Here is an 18,283-nt window from a genome sequence, read left to right as displayed (position 1 = left end):
GATGCATTGACAGTCATTTTCCAACATTCCATTGACTCTGGATCAGTTCCTATGGAGTGGAGGGTAGCCAATGTAACCCCACTTTTTAAAAAAGGAGGGAGAGAGAAAACAGGGAATTATAGACCGGTCAGCCTGACATCAGTAGTGGGTAAAATGATGGAATCAATTATTAAGGATGTCATAGCAGTGCATCTGGAAAATGGTGACATGATAGGTCCAAGTCAGCATGGATTTGTGAAAGGGAAATCATGCTTGACAAATCTTCTGGAATTTTTTTGAGGATGTTTCCAGTAAAGTGGACAAAGGAGAACCAGTTGATGTGGTATATTTGGACTTTCAGAAAGCTTTCAACAAGGTCCCACACAAGAGATTAATGTGCAAAGTTAAAGCACATGGGATTGGGGGTAGTGTGCTGACGTGGATTGAGAACTGGTTGTCAGACAGGAAGCAAAGAGTAGGAGTAAACGGGTACTTTTCAGAATGGCAGGCAGTGACTAGTGGGGTGCCGCAAGGTTCTGTGCTGGGGCCCCAGCTGTTTACATTGTACATTAATGATTTAGACGAGGGGATTAAATGCAGTATCTCCAAATTTGCGGATGACACTAAGTTGGGTGGCAGTGTGAGCTGCGAGGAGGATGCTATTAGGCTGCAGAGTGACTTGGATAGGTTAGGTGAGTGGGCAAATACATGGCAGATGAAGTATAATGTGGATAAATGTGAGGTTATCCACTTTGGTGGTAAAAACAGAGAGACAGGCTATTATCTGAATGGTGACAGATTAGGAAAAGGGAAGGTGCAACGAGACCTGGGTGTCATGGTACATCAGTCATTGAAGGTTGGCATGCAGGTACAGCAGGCGGTTAAGAAAGCAAATGGAATGTTGGCCTTCATAGCGAGGGGATTTGAATACAGGGGCAGGGAGGTGTTGCTACAGTTGTACAGGGCCTTGGTGAGGCCACACCTGGAGTATTGTGTACAGTTTTGGTCTCCTAACTTGAGGAAGGACATTCTTGCTATTGAGGGAGTGCAGCGAAGATTCACCAGACTGATTCCCGGGATGGCGGGACTGACCTATCAAGAAAGACTGGATCAACTGGGCTTGTATTCACTGGAGTTCAGAAGAATGAGAGGGGACCTCATGGAAACGTTTAAAATTCTGACGGGTTTAGACAGGTTAGATGCAGGAAGAATGTTCCCAATGTTGGGGAAGTCCAGAACCAGGGGTCACAGTCTGAGGATAAGGGGTAAGCCATTTAGGACCGAGATGAGGAGAAACTTCTTCACCCAGAGAGTGGTGAACCTGTGGAATTCTCTACCACAGAAAGTAGTTGAGGCCAATTCACTAAATATATTCAAAAGGGAGTTAGATGAAGTCCTTACTACTCGGGGGATCAAGGGTTATGGCGAGAAAGCAGGAATGGGGTACTGAAGTTTCATGTTCAGCCATGAACTCATTGAATGGCGGTGCAGGCTAGAAGGGCTGAATGGCCTGCTCCTGCACCTATTTTCTATGTTTCTATGTTTCTATGTTATGGTCTACTGGCCACTGCCACTGGGACCATTACTTTGTCCAAGGAGATGACAGAGGAGGACAGGAAGAAAACAGATTTTATATTTTCCTCCTACATCCTCAGTTTACATCTGGTCCGTGGCGTCCCCAGGTCAGACCTTTGCTCCGGGCTCCTTCAGGTGTCCCTACGCTGTTTGGCCAACGGTCGTGCTGCGAGGAAATGATGGGAAGCCGGGAACATCACCTCCCACCAGATTACAATGCTAACACTGGACCTGTACCTTGTACCAGTTGAGGCCCATTATCAGCATCAGGGAAAGTCTATGGAAATCCTACTGAGAAGAAAAAGGGGCAAGCAACCTGATTAAATGTCTCTCCACCATTTTACCTCTTCACTCCACCAAATTTCCCAGACGCAGTGAAGAGGAAAACCTACCTTGACATTTCTGCAACATTCTTCCTTTCTCAATTATCTCCTTAAAGCACATTAGCCTCTCATTTCGTCCAATTATTTTCTCTGATACTAAATTCGATTTGTCAAATTGAGCTAATTGGGCAAGTGCTTCATGGTTTCCAGTGTTGAGATGAGACGATGCTGTATAAAACATCTCTAAACCAACATTGCCACTTACAGGCTGAAGTTTCAAATTAACTAAAATTATTTATTTTAAAGGGTAAAGCTAAAGTTCCACCTGAATTCTTCTCATTCCTAACACACGAACAGCTTTCTAAATACAGGTAATACATTTTCCAAAGGGATTGAATTTCTTATTTCTACTGCAGATCCAGACAATTTCATGACACGATAGAAGTTTATTATAATCCAGCACCAAAAGGTTATGTGGCCTCAATTAAGTAAATACTAATTATCCAATAAGAATTTTTTTAATCAATAATTTTTTATAAAGTATATTATCAGCTGTAAAACCATGTTGTGTATGTAATATGACGAACAATTACTACTTTCTAATTTATGCTATTCTGATACTTTATTATGGCCAGGAAAGGGCTGTTTTACAATCGATATGCATTGACCATGGCAATGCAGTTTAACCTTTTGTATTCTGAACAGTCCTACTTTTCAACATATACAATGTGCAAGAAATAAAAAAACTACTGCACCCACAGAGACATTAAAGTTGAAATATTAATTGCATTTCCTTCTAATGGTAGCCTTGCAAAAATAATGCTTACTTTTTGGTGCGAAAGTACAGCGGTGGCTGGGAAAGGGTCAAGCACCACAATATTTCAGACAACATTGAGTGTTACTCTAGCTAATTATTAATAGTTCTTAATTGTAAAATAAAGTCTACTTCACCACAAAGTTACCTGCATAAAGTAGAGAGACGCGGCTGGTCCTGTCACAGAATCTCCAAGTGCACTGCTGCTATTCACCTTCATTGTGCAAGAATCCTAATCCAAACAAATCCTGATCCAAGAATAACATATCGTTGCCAGCTAGTTATATATGTATCATGGCTCAGCTGCTCAGGATTTGAACTAGTATCTTGTTTCACCCACCTCGCGAGTTGCAACTACTAACTGAGAATCTTACAGAATTGTACATGGTAGGTGCTTCTAATGGTGGTGTTAGTTTTTGAGAGGTATGGGGAGGCATATGCCTTCAAAATTTATGTACAAGGACAGTGGATCATATGTAGATGGTTCCTTTTCACAGACCTGTAATTGAAAGAGAGACTTACATTTATATAGCACCTTTCATGACCTCAGGATGTCTCAAAGTGCTTTACAGCCAATGAGGTACTTCTGAAGTGCAGTCACTGTTGTAATATAAGAAACGTGACAGTCACTTTGTGCACAGTAAGGACCCACAAACAGCAATGTGATGATAACCAGGTGGTCTATTTTAGTGATGTTGGTTGAGGGACAAATATCAGCCAGGGCACTGGGGAGACTCCCTCTTCGCAACAGTGCCATGGAATCTTTGATATACACCTGAGAGAGCAGTTAGTTTAACATCTCATCCGAAAAGTTGCACCTCTGACAGTGCAGCACTCCCTCAGTTATGCACTGCCATGTCAACCGAGATGATGTGCTCAAGTCTCTGGAGTGGGACTTGAACCCCAAACCTTCTGACTCAGAGACGAGAGTGTTACCAATGAGCCACAGCTGACACCGACAGACAACTATGAAATGCTAAAAATCAACTGCACCTCAATAAAATGTTACAAACTGTATAGCTCCACGATATTCCAGTGGCTGAATGCAAAGTGTAGGACCACCTTAAAACTGCAGCATTGCCAGATATTCATTTAGGACCTCTGCGTTTCTTTCCTTCCTCATCACAAATTCCGTTTGAGCTATATTTTAATCTATATATATATATATATATAGTATTAGTGTATTTTAATTAATTTCAAATATGCTAGTGCAGGATCCTCTCTCTACAAAACCATGGTATTATTTTCACCCATTTGCTGATCAGACATTAACGACTGTAATTTCATAAAAGAGTAAGGTCACTTAGAACCATATTTTTAATTTATTAGTAGGTAGTATATACTATTAATACATTTTTAAGTGAAAATATATCCATTATTTCCTTTGGAGCTTTTTAAAACTCCTGCCATATTAACATCTGATGGCCATTACACAAGGACTGAAATAATTAAATGCAACAGTGCACTTTACAATGCAGTAGAGAAAGGCTCCTAAAGTAATTACCACTGCCGTTTTAACCCTCAGGGTTTCACAAAGTGCAGTGTTAACTAAAGTGGCCATGCATTTCTACACCCTTCAGTTCTTTTGTCAAAACCTGCATCAGGATTTTTGTTTGCTCTTCAGAAGCATTATCTTTCTCTTTCAATCCTCAAACAACATGACTGTGTTTCTCAGAGAAAGCTTCCCCAATGCAATTTGTCTTCATTTAAAAATACCACTACTAAAACGAACACCAAGGCCCGATTTTAATTCCAGGTGGATTCCCCGCTTAGGCCAGAGTTAAAATTACAGTCGGGTCTCAATGATGTCATCATGCATTATCATCATAGGCAGTCCCTCGATATCGAGGAAGACTTGCTTCCACTTTAAAAGTGAGTTCTCAGGTGAATGCACAGTTCAATACGGGAATTACAGTCTCTCTCACAGGTGGGACAGACAGTCGTTGAAGGAAAGGGTGGGTGGGGAGTCTGGTTCGCCGCACGCTCCTTCCGCTGTCTGCGCTTGTTTTCTGCATGCTCTCGGCAACGAGATTCGAGGTGCTCAGCAGGCAGGCTTTGAGGGTGTCCTTGAAATGGTTCCTCTGCCTACTTGGGGATCACCTGCCGTGTAGGAGTTCCGAGCAGAGCGCTTGCTTTGGGAGTCTTGTGTCGGGCATGCAGACAATCGTGCATATGTAAAGAAGGTGCCTGTTGGCTCCGGGCACATGTCCTTGCTGCCGACTCAGGAGAGCAGGTTAAAATTGCAGTTATTACAATCATGGCGGCTTTCGGACAGGTAAGAGCCAGGCTGATTTTAACTGCCCACCCGCCAGGTTTCTGCTGAGCGAGTGTGGTTAAAATCACCAAGTGTCTCAAAAAAAAGAATCAATATATATCAGAACACCATCCTCATTAGCAACACTTGCCGAATTTGACCATAACAACACTTTGACCAATTTACAACAGTTCATCGCCAGGAACTTCCGCTTTAGCTTTCCAAGAGGGAGGTGGAGCACGATATCAAGAGCTACCACTTTCCTTAGAGCGATAAAGGGAGCGAGAGGTGCGGTAGGAGCAGAGCGCAGAGCAATGTTCGGGTAGTGCGGCCAGTTTTACAGGCTCCTTCCTTCCCGTAAAGCAATGGGCCAATGCTCCATTGACTGAATCCTCAGGCTTTGACTGTGAGGCGATGGCACCTGCACTACGTGCACAGCAGACCAAGCACTGTAAGAGAGTTCAGGGCTGAGCAATCGCGGGGGCAAAAGAAAGCAGGAGGCACCAGAGTGAGGACATAAATAAATTTCGCAGTCCATGACCACCACAGTTTTTAATTAGCATTCACCAAGCAGCCAGCCGAGGAGATACCGCCTCCTGTAGCTGCCGTTGTTGACGCCCGGCGATGCTGCAGAGGGCAGAAGCAAATATTGCATCTGAGGCGGTAATGGGACGGTGTGCTTCGGATGATGTCACGGTCTGCGGGGCGCAAGAGATCGAGGTGGTAAGTTTTAACGCCAGCACAACGGGAGGCGCGAACCAGGTCCATTTCTCCGCCATGATTTCTAAATATTGATGACTGCTCTTTGCTCTGCAATTTGTTTGGCAATTAAAAGCTTATAATTTACTCATAAAAAAGCCACTTTGCTCCCTCGGTCTCTTGAAGGTAATGAGTCATGTTGTCATAGAGTACCAGTGATATCAGCTGGCCCTGAGCACCTTGACCAAGTACCTTCTCATCATGTGTGAGCTGAACAGTGAGCCTCGGTGGAATGGTTTGACTGTGAGCCATTGCAGCAGACATTTCACAAATGCCAATGCTCTCGGCTGGGCAGTTAACCAATACTATGTCACAGTGCAACACAATTCTTACAAGTAATCGCCAGCAAAATGTTCACTAACATTATTCAGCATTGAAAGATATATTTTTTCAACTTTTAACTTTTTTTTTAAAAAACAGTTTACATCAGTACATACTTGTCGAATTATTGCACACTTGGATTTAAATTTGTTTGAGTCAAAAGTTGTCTGTTAAGGCTTCTGATATGCACCTTGGAACGTTTTTACTATGTAAAAGGCACTATGTAAGTGCAAACTGTTATTGTTGTCCGAATGAGGTTAATGCTTGCAAAGCTAAATTTATTGGCCATCCCCAATTGCCCGCAAACGGTGATGGTTGGCCGACTGACTATTAATCTATCATAACCATCGTATGCTACAAGTAACATTCACGCTACACAGATGCCAGGCAATGACCATCTCTTGAGATAAACATCGCGAGGGGGAAAATATTATGCGGTTTAGCACCATTGAAAGTAGATATATCGTCAGGCCCGAATTAAACATAGCCGGAGACAAAGGGCCCAAGTTTCCACTTTTTTTTTGGAGCAACTAGTGTTTTTTTGGAGTATCTTAAAAATCGCAATTCTCCCCATTTAGTTTGCTCCACTTTCAGTTAGTTAGTTCAGTTTTTTTCCCCAAAAGGGGGCATTACCAGCCACTTACGCCTGTTTTGGCCATTTAAGCAAGTTTAGCCAGCGAAAAGTTACTCCAAACTAACTTAGGCCAGCGTATGTGTCCACTTTTGTACGCTCAGAAAAACCTTGCGGAGACTTCAGAAATCAGCACAAGTAGCCAGAGATGGGACGGGTGGGAGGGAAGTTAGAGGATTATACAAAGCACTAAACACCTTCACAACAACAGTAAAAAAGCATAAGTATATTTAAAAGCACTAAACAAAGCAGTACATTTAAAAGCACCAAGCACTAAACAAAGCACAAAAAGTAATTTGCAATTAATTAATAAAAAATAGATGGAACCCTGCACCTAAAGCACCAAGACCAAAGTAATAAGCAATCAATCAATCAATAACAAATAAAAAATAGAATCCCTTTATGTGAAGGGAAGGCAGCGGGCCGCCGATGTAGGAGCCCATTCGGCCAGGGCTAGGGGCGGTAAGATGCATACCGGGAGGTTAGGCTCAACGCGGTGAAGGGGGGGGGGGGAGGAGGTGGGGGAATGAGGGGGAGGAGGGAAGGGAGGAGGGGGATGAGGTGGGGAATGAGGGGGATGAGGTGGGGAATGAGGGGGATGAGGTGGGGAATGAGGGGGATGAGGTGGGGAATGAGGGGGAGGAGGGGGGGGAAGAGCATACCCACCCGACAGCCAGGGGAGGTGCGTCGGAGGCCATTATAAAATCATCCAGTTGTTTGTTTGAATGCGTATATTGTGATATTCGCAGGAAAATTTCACAATGCAACTGGGAAATTTAAATTGATGTGTAGGCTGGCCCCTGTTATCTTCAATTGCTCCCTCTTTGATTGATTTTCTATTCCGCTGCCCTGATCGCTCCCTTGCTGCTTGATTTTTCTATCCCACTGCCTGGAGTCACTTCTTACCTCGCTCCTTCTCTCGGCAGCCCATTTGGCCAGGGCTAGGGGCAGCGTGTTTCGTGCCCCTCCCACACAGCTTGCAGAGATTCAGGGGCGAGGAGCTACTGCACATGCTCGCACACTCTAGCGTGCATGTGCAGAGGTCCCAGCCCCGTTTTCAGCACCGGGACCTGGCTCCGCTCCCCCACTGGATGTGGGGTGCTACGCTGAGCCGGAAGACGTCCTGAGGAGCGGGGAGAATTCCTCAGTAAGTTTTAGGCATGGTTTTTGTTCCAGAAAGTCGGCGCAGTTCACGGAAGTGCGCCGTTCTAAGCGTCGGGGCAAACTTGGGCGCATAGTCTCGGAATAAGGAGCCGCCCATTTAAAACTGAGATGAGGAGAAATTTCTTCCCTGAGGGTTGTAAATCTATGGAATTCTCTGCCCCAGAACTGTGGAGGCTGGGCCATTGAATATATTTAAGGCGGAGATAAACAGATTTTTGAGCAATAAGGGAATAAAGGGTTAAGAGGAGCGGGCAGGGAAGTGGAGCCGAGTCCATGATCAAATCTGCCATGACCTTATTAAATGGCAGAGCAGGCTCGAAGGGTCAAATGGCCTACTCCGGCTCCTATTTCTTATGCTCTTAAACATATCCTATGCTATTAAAAGCAAGGGAGGAAGTAGCAGAGACTCTGACCATCATTTTCGAATCCTCTCTGGCTACAGGTGCGGTGCCAGAGAACTGGTGGACTGATAACGTTGTTTAAAAAGGGAGAAAGGGATAGACCGAGTAATTACAGGCCAGTCAGCCTAACTTCTGTGCCAGACAAATTATTGGAAAAAATCCTGAGGGATAGTATTAATCATCATTTAGAAAGGCATAGATTAATCAAGGACAAGTCAGCATGGATGTGTTACGGGAAGGTCATCCCTGACTAACTTGATTGAGCCTCCTTGTTACCTCCTCAAAAAATTCAATGAGGGTAGTGCATTTGATATAATCCACATGGATTTTCGCAAGGCTTTTGACAAGATCCCACATGGCAGACTGGTAAGAAAAACCCATTGGACCAAAGGGAAAGTGGCAAGTTGGATCCAAAATTGGCTCAGGGCAGGAAGCAAAGGGTAATGGTCGACAGGTGTTTTGCGACTGAAAGGCCGTTTCCAGTGGGGCTCCACAAGCCTTAGTACTAGGGCTCTTGCTTATTGTGGTATACATCAATGATTTAGACTTCAATGTAGGGGCATGATGAAAAAGTTTGCAGATGTTACAAAAATTGTCCGTGTGGTTGATAGGGAGAAAGAAAGCTGCAGATTGCGGGAACATGAGAACATAAGAAATAGGAGCAGGAGTAGGCCATCTGGCCCCTCGAGCCTGCTCCGCCATTCAATATCATGGCTGATCTGATCATGGACTCAGCTCCACTTCCCTGCCCGCTCCCCATAACCCTTTACTCCCTCATCACTCAAAAATCTGTCTATCTCCGCCTTAAATATATTCAATGACCCAGCCTCCACAGCTCTCTGAAGCAGAGAATTCCATAGATTTACAACCCTCAGAATAAATTCATCATCTCAAATATCAATGGACTGGTCAGATGGGCAAAAAAATTTTAAATGGAATTCAATCCAAAGAAGTGTGAGGTAATGCTTTTGGGGAGGGCTAACAAGACAAGGGAATACACACTCAATGGTAGGATACTGAGAAATAATACTACTACTAATATAATGAAGTGTAGAGGAACAATGGGACCTTGGGAGTGCAGGTCCACAGATCCCTGAAGGTAGGACAGTTATATCAGGTGGTTGAGAAGGTATATGGGATACTTTCCTCTATTAACCAAGGCATAGAATAAAAGAGCAGGAAGACTATGCTTGAATTGTATAAATCACAAGTTAAGCCACAGTTAGAGTACTGCATACAGTTCTGGTCGCCACATTACAGGAAAGATGTAATTACACTAGAGAAAGTACAGAGGAGATTTACAAAGATGTTGCCAGGACTGAAGAATTTTAGCTATGAAGAAAAGTTTGATGGACTGGGGTTGTTTTATTTTTTTAGAACAGAGGAGCCTGAGGGGAGACTTAATTGAGGTGTATAAAATTATTAGGGGCCTAGCTAGAATGGATAGGAAGGACCCATTTCCCTTAGCAGAGAGGGCAATAACCAGGGGCATAGATTAAAATTTGTAGAAGGATGAGAGGGGAGTTAATGAGAATTTTTTTCACCCAGACAGTGGTGTGGGTCTGGAATGGACTGACTGCAAGAAAGAGTAGTGGAGACAGAAATCCTAATTGCATTTATAAAGTACTTGGATGTGCACCTGAAGTGCCGTAAACTTGAGGGCTACGGACCAAGATCTGGAAAAAGTGGGATTAGGTTGGATAGCTCTTTTTCAACCTGCAGAGACAATACAATGGGCTGAATGACCTCCTTCTGTGCCGTAAACTTCTATGATTCTATAATCAGGAAAAGTATAACCACCTCCATGATATTTGATGGTATTACCATAGTCTAATACCACACCATAAATATCCTGGAGGTTACCATTGATCAGAAACTTAACTGGACCAGCCCCATAAATACTGTGGCAAAAAGAACAGGTCCGATGTTGGGTATTCTGTGGCAAATGAGGGTGAAAGATAGGAGAGCATAGGAATAGTCGAGTCTGGAGGTAAAGCATGGATGAGGGTTTCAGCAGCAGATGGGCTGAGACGGGGCTAGAGATGGGGCTGGAGATGGGTGATGTTACAGAGGTAGGAATCCAGCAGCATTCACAATCATATTTTTTTTGTGGTCCAAATTAACAAATTTACTGAATTCAATGTTATGATTTACCATGGTGGAATTTGAACCAACAACTATTGTTTGCTAGTCTAGCCCCATAACCTTTATACCACAGCACCCATAGATTCACTGTGCTTGCAGCAAGGTACATTGGGCTTGTTGTCATCACTGTAAAAATCCTGGGGGCAGCAATATTAGCAATACAGCACTAATTTTGCTTTTGACTCCTGGGGTTCAACACTTACTAGTGAACCTGTAAGCAGAAGACACTGTTTTTTGCCTGTTAAACCATGAGCCAGAGCCTGTTTTCTTGCCAAGATTTTTAGTTCCGTAGTCTCCGTGTGGGAAGTACCCAGACCCATGCTAAATATGTTAAACACATGTATCTGAAGCAAAAAACAAAAGTTCCCAAGTCTGAAAATTGAGTGTTACCGAGAAATGGCCAAAAACAAAGAAAAACATAAAAATGGTTGTTATGTCACCGTTGCTCGGGAAAAGAAAATCCATATCAGTGCTACTGCTAAATTTTAAATATGGATAATGTAAGAATTGCTAAAAAGCAGCATCACTGAGTATATCTGAGGTCTAAACGCATCATATAGCGCAGTTATACATAAATCTAAGTTTTGTTTTCATATCCGTTGCCAAGAAAGAAATCTACCATAGCAACCATTTATTTCATACACACTGACATTTCAGACAGACATCTGCACTCATTTGTTAACCATACAATTATAATAATGATAAGTAATAGAATTGATTTTTTTTAAAGATAGAAGTACTGAAAAATCAAAATAGATCTGAAAAAAAGTTAAGAGGCTGAAAAATAATGCATATCTATGAATCATCATCAGAATCAAGGGTAACTGTTTCCTCAGCCCTAGAAGTCTCAGGCAAAGATGCAACATTCTCACAACCTACACACGAGCAGGTATCGGTGCAAGGTAGCTTGTTGAGACGACAAGAGCACCTTCTTTGTGCACACTGGGTCTTTTTGCATGAACAACGTGCAAGCTCCATTACACTTGCTGGTGCTGGAGGAAGTGTCATCCAGTCTGTGACAAGTACATCATCAAGATTCCACCCATGGTCTTTTGGAGGTGGGATTTCTGGCATGTTCTCAAGAATCGCTTGTGAATTGCAGACTATTAATTGGCAAGCTGTATGCGCTTGTACAGTGAATCTTTATTTGATGACCAGCACTTCTCTGCATAACTTCCGGTCTTGAACATTTGACATCTGGCCTCGTTCGCAACTGTATTTCTCTAGTTCTTCACAAAGGGATTGTGAAACAGCAAACGAGGTCCCTAACTTCTCAAATGTCAAACAGTACTCTTTGCTGGCGATCAGGACTTTTGCAGATTTCACATTCCCTGTTCCATACAAAGTACTCACTGAATCACATCCTGAAAAAGTGAAACCCTTTTCATACATCTTTCCCATGATCAAAGGTGTGATGAACATCTATTGTTTGCCTGTTGTTTCCTCTTCCTGTGCAGATGTAGAGCTTGGCATCAATGTCCTTGCAGAACACCAAGCACAGTACAAAGACATCAGTGTCAGGACTGTTTATGATAACATGCTCACTGAACTGGCAGCAAATGCGTGTGAAGCAGTAGTCATGTGTCGGCTTCTTCCTGGTTGGAGAATAGTGCTGGGATTGGTACCATCTTCAGATATGTTTTGCTGTCATTCTGACGTATAGCATGACACTCACTTCTGTGTCCAACAAAGGAGTATTACATCATCAATAATCTTTGCAGACTTGCACCATCTTTCATAGATGAACTGGAGAAGATTTTCCTTATTGTTACCGCAAGTCAGATATTCTGTCCACTGCTTTGGTATTTTCTGGTCAGGAGAGAAGAATTCGATGATTTGCATTCCTCCAACTGACCTCCGGCCACTTTCACCACTTTTGATGCTGTTGGTCTTGTATCTGTCTGGAACAAAGTGGATCACTCTGGACTTATCCATCTTTGCTTGGCTCACAAGAATTTTCAGTACTCAATCAGCAAACTGTCCAAATGTTGATTGTGGTTTCATGACTTGAATCAATACCACAGCATCCCATACCCATGTTGAACCACTTAGGATCCCATCAATAGTAGGGGGTGGGTTGACTGACCCCTCAAGAAAGTGTAAGAGCTTGGCTTTGTTTGTCAATGAGGGATCCATCATGATTAGCTAGAGGCAATGGCAATGGTCCTAACGTATGACGCAGCATCTCGTTGATGTCCACTTTTCTCACTGTTCCAACAACTATTAGTCTGGCAAATAAGTTCCGACTTGCTTTCAGAGCAATCTCTCTACCCTTTACTTTTATTATGGTATATTTGCCTGAGTCCTTGAAAGTCTTCAGTTTCATCTACTCGACAGGATCATGAAAGCTTCTGACGAAAAGTCATGAATACTTGCTCTGCCTTTTCCTCAGCCTCCAAGGTCTTTGACTACAGGTGCTGATGCAACTTGGCCTGATGCAATGAGATACAACTGATCTGTCTTCAAGGAGGGGTCAAAAGGATTAACCATATTCTGAGTGGTGTCTATGACATTCCTCACATCCTTTTCATTATGATCTTGGATTTTATCAGTGAAACGCATGTAGCACTGCCGCTGATAACCAATCGAATGTGGGATTGTTGCAAGTCTTTCTGATGCAATAACCAGCTCCAGATCTAAACTTTCGATGGCATTCTCTGCAATTTTAGCATCTCTAGTTCCAGTAAATTTCCACTGATGAACACTCGTGAAAAATTTTACCCAGCTAGAGTTCGAAAAATAAATGATGTTGCCTCTGGCTCCCACAACTATGTGCATGCAGCACGCCATTGTTTCGGTGCATGCAGTCACTGACTCTAATCGATCTATTAGAGATCGTGATTGGCCGATTTTGCGATACTGACAAGAACAGCAGTTGTGATTGGTCATTTAAGTAACTCGCAATTATGTCATCATTCGAGGTTTTGACAAGATTTCTGCCTATTTTCTGATGAAAATTTCTGCAAAATGCTCACTTTTTGAAGATGGGAACATTGATGTTTGTGAGAAGTGGTCCCTAAACAAATATGAAGTACTTGCACAGAGGGGACTACGGAAAAACATTTTTTTGAAACTCGGCCCATGGTCTATGACTAATGGGTTAGCGTTAGTGGCTTATTTCCCTTCCTAGTTTGATACATTACCTCTTCCAGGAAGTGGTTTGGGAGATGTGAGTGGGCTTATGTCCAGAAAACTTACTTGGGAATGTTATTTGTAGGTGACTTGCAGTCTGAATTTATATGGTACGTTTTGTTGTTCAAATACAGCTGGCTATTTAAATTAAAAGTGTATAATCAATTCTCTTGGCTAATGTAACTTCAAGGAGATGTGAAGTTTCATCTTTCTGAAAGGCATCTGAGTGCAGCTCATGGACACCACAACCTACTGCCTCCAACGAGGAAAAATCGCTGACAGCATAAGTCTTCGAACCCCAATCCTCCAGAATCATTAACAAGTTACATTGCAGCATTGCAATAGAAGCACAATTTCACATTTTTTTGTTAAAAGGATGATACAAGTTAATATACGGACTAATCCCAGTTAATATTTGATTTCAGAAAACGGAGGATAATTTGTTGTTTGTCATACACTGGAATACTTTGTACAGAGGTAGAGTTTGGTTAGAGTGAAGAATTTCTAATATCAGAAGGGTCCAACAATAGTCAATTGAATTATTCTTTTAAAGGACATTTTGTACTCTGCAAAAAAATTTAATTTAAATGTCTCAATTAAATATTTTTGCAATTCAAAGCCACAGGATGTGTCATATTATAAATAAATGAACATGAAGCTTTGATATTCTTGTTTTGTTGTAGCTGCTATAGTCATTGAAACATACCAAGTAATTTGTCTTGCATCATTGCTATAAATGGTAACAATATGCTGTCAGGCAATACAAGCGAGCATGCAATGTGTGCGCTAGCTGCTCGTGCATTTGAAGCATTTGAATAGTTTGAAGTCACTGCCGCAGTGAGCACTCCGTGCACATGGTCGTGAAACAATGTCCGTGATCTTTATTTCCTCATCAGTCTGGACAAGAGAAATGCAGCGACTGGCCATCCAAATAATTTCTGAAATTCAGTATTACAATTTTGCATCCAATGGCAAAATGATACTTCAAACAAAATACCAACATTCTGTCATATAGCAGTTTGTTCAACAGCCTCACACAACACCCAATGAGGGCAAACAAATCTGTGTTTCTGTATGCTTGGAATCTGAACTCGTGATTGTCTGGGTTGCGAGTCCCACATACCACTGCTGGATTCCCAAAGGCAGCGATACAAGTTGCGTATCGAGCCAGATCTTTATTAAGGTATATTCCACTGGCAAAAGCAATACCATGAAAATTTTCATGGGATGAGAAAAATGCAGAGTTGCATTTTTCCACAGGTACTGCAGGTGCCACGGTGATAAATAATGAATTTCTGCTGCAAATTTCGATTTTCATGATCATCTGTCAGTCAAAAAAAAAGTTTCTGATGCTGCTCTTGCACACTGAATCACAGGCAGTGAGTATCTTCTGGCATTAAGAATGGCAAAATACTTTGTTCATGGAAAAAGATAGCTCATGGTGATATGAAATATGATCATATTAAGTGCATTCACTTCAGTGAAATACTATGTTGCCACTGTAAACTGCTGCATAGTTAAGGAACACTGCAGTCTCACATAGGCTGCAGCTTCAAATTCCCATTTTCTGCAAATTTATTTGATGGCCTTAACGAAATGGTCAGAAATTATTTATTCACAAAAAACTGAAGCAAAAACACTGTATTTTGTCCTGTGAGAAGATCGTCTGGACTGCAAACCCAAGCGATTCCCATCAAGCTAATATAAACAGCCTTGGAAACAACTATGCCTTTGGAAAACCATAGCCATAAGAGCTCGGTAACTTACTACATCCTGCCAAGTGGAGTTATTGAAGAAAGCGATCAATATAAACTTACCAGGACTCATTGGCCTTGGGTCATCCAGACCACATTAATCAAGTGCCGTCACCACAGAACACACCTTCTGATGCAAACTGCTTTGCAGAATTTTATTACAAATAAATATACAAAACTTCTTAACCAAAAGTAAGAGAGTTTGGGGAAGCAGCCCTCTGATTAAGCCCAATTCACGCCATGTACGCATGTGTACAATTCCACAAGCGTCCAGTGACAGGGATCAGAAGGGGACCATGCCAATCTTTCCCCTTCTTAGTCCAGCGGTGCTGAGGCGACTTGTAAAGTACCCACTCTCTCTCTGGTTAAAATCAAACAATTCAGCAGAGCTCAGAATCTGAGCCTTACCTAGTCAGCTATAGCTCAGTAGGTAGCACACTTGCCTCTGAGTCAGAAGGTTGTGGGTTGGACTTGAGCACATAAATCAAGGCTGACACTCCAGTGCAGCACTGAGGGGGTGCTGCACTGTCGAGGAGGCCGTCTTTCGGATGGGACGTTAAATGAGGCCCCGGCTGCTCTCTCAAGTGGACGTAAAAGATTCCATAGCACTATTTCAAAGAAGAGCAGGGGAATTATCCCCGGTGTCCTGGCCAATATTTATCCCTCAATCAACATAACAAAAACAGATCATCTTGTCATTATTACATTGCTGTTTGTGGGAGTTTGCTTGTGCACAAGCAGTGACTACACTCCAAAAATACTTCATTGGCTGTAAAGCGCTTTGAGACGTCCGGTGGTCGTGAAAGGCACTATATAAATACAAGTCTTTCTTCCAGTATGGCATAGTATAAGAGCAGGCATATGTGACTAGTGAGCCTTCGAGGAACTTGCTGAACCAGTTTTTAAGTGGTCCTGTCCTATTGAAAAGTCTGAGTCTTTAGCTCCAAGTTTTGAAAGTTATCAATCATACTGTAGAAACTCAAAAATTCTCACCCATGTCACAGACTTTTTCTAACTTCAAGACTGGATTTGCAAATTGTCTGAAACTTAACATTTTATCTCTTAGCCCAGGCTAATCAGACGAAAAGACTCCTCGTTCTGGCAGCTATGAGAGTCGCATTTACAATTAATTTTCGAAGGAATAAACCCAGTTCACTTTGGAATATGGTTCTACAAATCAAAACCTTCCACAATGGATGAAAGATTTTGAAGCACGTTTAAAAATTTGAAAGAGGCCAAAACACAGGGCTGTGGGCAGAGAGTGGGCCAGTGGGACTAGTTTTGGACCACTCCAGCAGAGAGCTGGCACCAACACCATTGGGCAAACTGTTGTAACTTCTATGGTTTTATGGTTCCTCACAATTTGGCAATCCTAACTTTGTGAAATATAAATTGTTTCCTCTCCCCCACCCCCCAGCAAGTCATCTGGTGACCAATAAAGAAAGACATGTATAGAGATTGTTTGAAACTGAATTGTTCAAATAACAGTGTTTAAAAATGACCAATACAATCCAGAGAACCATGTTCAGTGTACATTTTCAACATCAAATGCAAAAAAAAAATCCCGAACACTGAAGTCAAACTGCTTTTTAATCCATTCAATTATCCTTTTTATTTGGTCAATTTTTCATGATAAATATTTCAGAACATACTGTGCAATCCCAAAACCAGAAATTATACGTGCTCTTCTGTGACCTAATCATTATTTTATAATTAGCATTTGCTTACATGTTGTTATGAATTGATAATTCAACTGGCTGCCAGACAAATAACTCTGCTAACAGAGGCTAATGGAATTGTCTGCCTCATTATAAAACCACCCCCACCCTATACTGCAGAAAGCCTTATGCAGTCAACCATCCAGTATACAGCAACTCCACAGGCATATTGAACAGTCTGCTGCTCAAATAAGCATCTACCAGCCTCTTTGGGCTTTTAACTATGTTACAAGACTTAAAATACAAATAAAATCTGCATTATAAATCCAGCTGTCAGTCAAAATACCGACTTCATACCATTTAATGCCCCAGTGCACCAGTTTTTATTCTGCTGAGTGTTATTTTCTCCACTGGAAGCACTAAATTATAGTCCTCATTCTCTTACGTTATTGCAGTCTGTAGTGGGCATCTGCCTTTGTTGATTGACAGTTTGGAGGTTCATAGGATGAAATAACCCAACAGTGATGGGAAATTAATGGCCTAGATATAAACTCGCAACTACTGGGGTTACAACACTATGCCAAAAATACTTTCCATCCCCAATGAACATGATGCCACTATGGAATCCCAGAAGCCAAAATACAGTCTTGCATTCTTCCAGAAGACACAGGGAAAAGAGAGATTTGGGTATTCAAATTGCAAGGTTGAATCACTTACCAGGTATCTTTAATTTGAAAGCACATCACTGTTGAGCCAACAGTGCACAAAATTAGCACGCTAAACTGGTTATTATTGGTCCTCATGCAATGAGTAATGTTATGATAACACAAGCACCAGCTTCACATTGCTGTAAAAGATATAAAAATTAAATTTCCACTTCCCATCTTTGTATGGGCTAGACCAATTGCAAGTAATTCCCCCCTTTCATATACACAGCACAAATTACAGAAGAACAAAATCCTGAGCAAGAAAAGGCCACATGGCTCATCAACGAGGGGTCACATTCTTTACTGGCTTTGCCAACACTACCATCACAATTCCTGCAGATCCTTCATATTCACACCAATTCTCTTCTCCTTCTTTCCCCCCCCCCCGCCCAAAAAAAGGTCATGCTCATCATCCAAGCCACATTTCGACATGCCTTCACTTGCAAAAAAGATCATGTTTCAAAGCACAAAGATGAAAGGAACAAATGAAAAACTTAGGATTCAAGTTTTGTAAATTGTCAGGAACAGCTGTTTATGCAGTTTTACTACAGTTGGTCCATGTAACTTTAGGGTTTAAAATGATTAATTGTGGTAATCAATCCCTAAAACATGAATTCTAAAATTCTGGTTAAACATGCTAAAACACAAATGTCACCTTCAAACTGA

The 18,283-nt window shown here is 42.0% G+C and overlaps 1 protein-coding gene across 1 annotated transcript in view; it reads right to left on the bottom strand.

Moving 5' to 3' along the window:
* The window catches only part of LOC139264688 (disco-interacting protein 2 homolog C), a 622,729-nt gene that overhangs the window by 295,379 nt on the left and 309,067 nt on the right, over positions 1-18,283 (bottom strand). The window lies entirely within an intron of this gene.

This window comes from Pristiophorus japonicus, chromosome 5 (assembly GCF_044704955.1).
Source record: "Pristiophorus japonicus isolate sPriJap1 chromosome 5, sPriJap1.hap1, whole genome shotgun sequence".
NCBI classification, from domain to species: domain Eukaryota; kingdom Metazoa; phylum Chordata; class Chondrichthyes; family Pristiophoridae; genus Pristiophorus; species Pristiophorus japonicus.
Note: the sequence above shows the minus strand (reverse complement) of the source record. Positions and strands in the feature narration are given on the sequence as shown.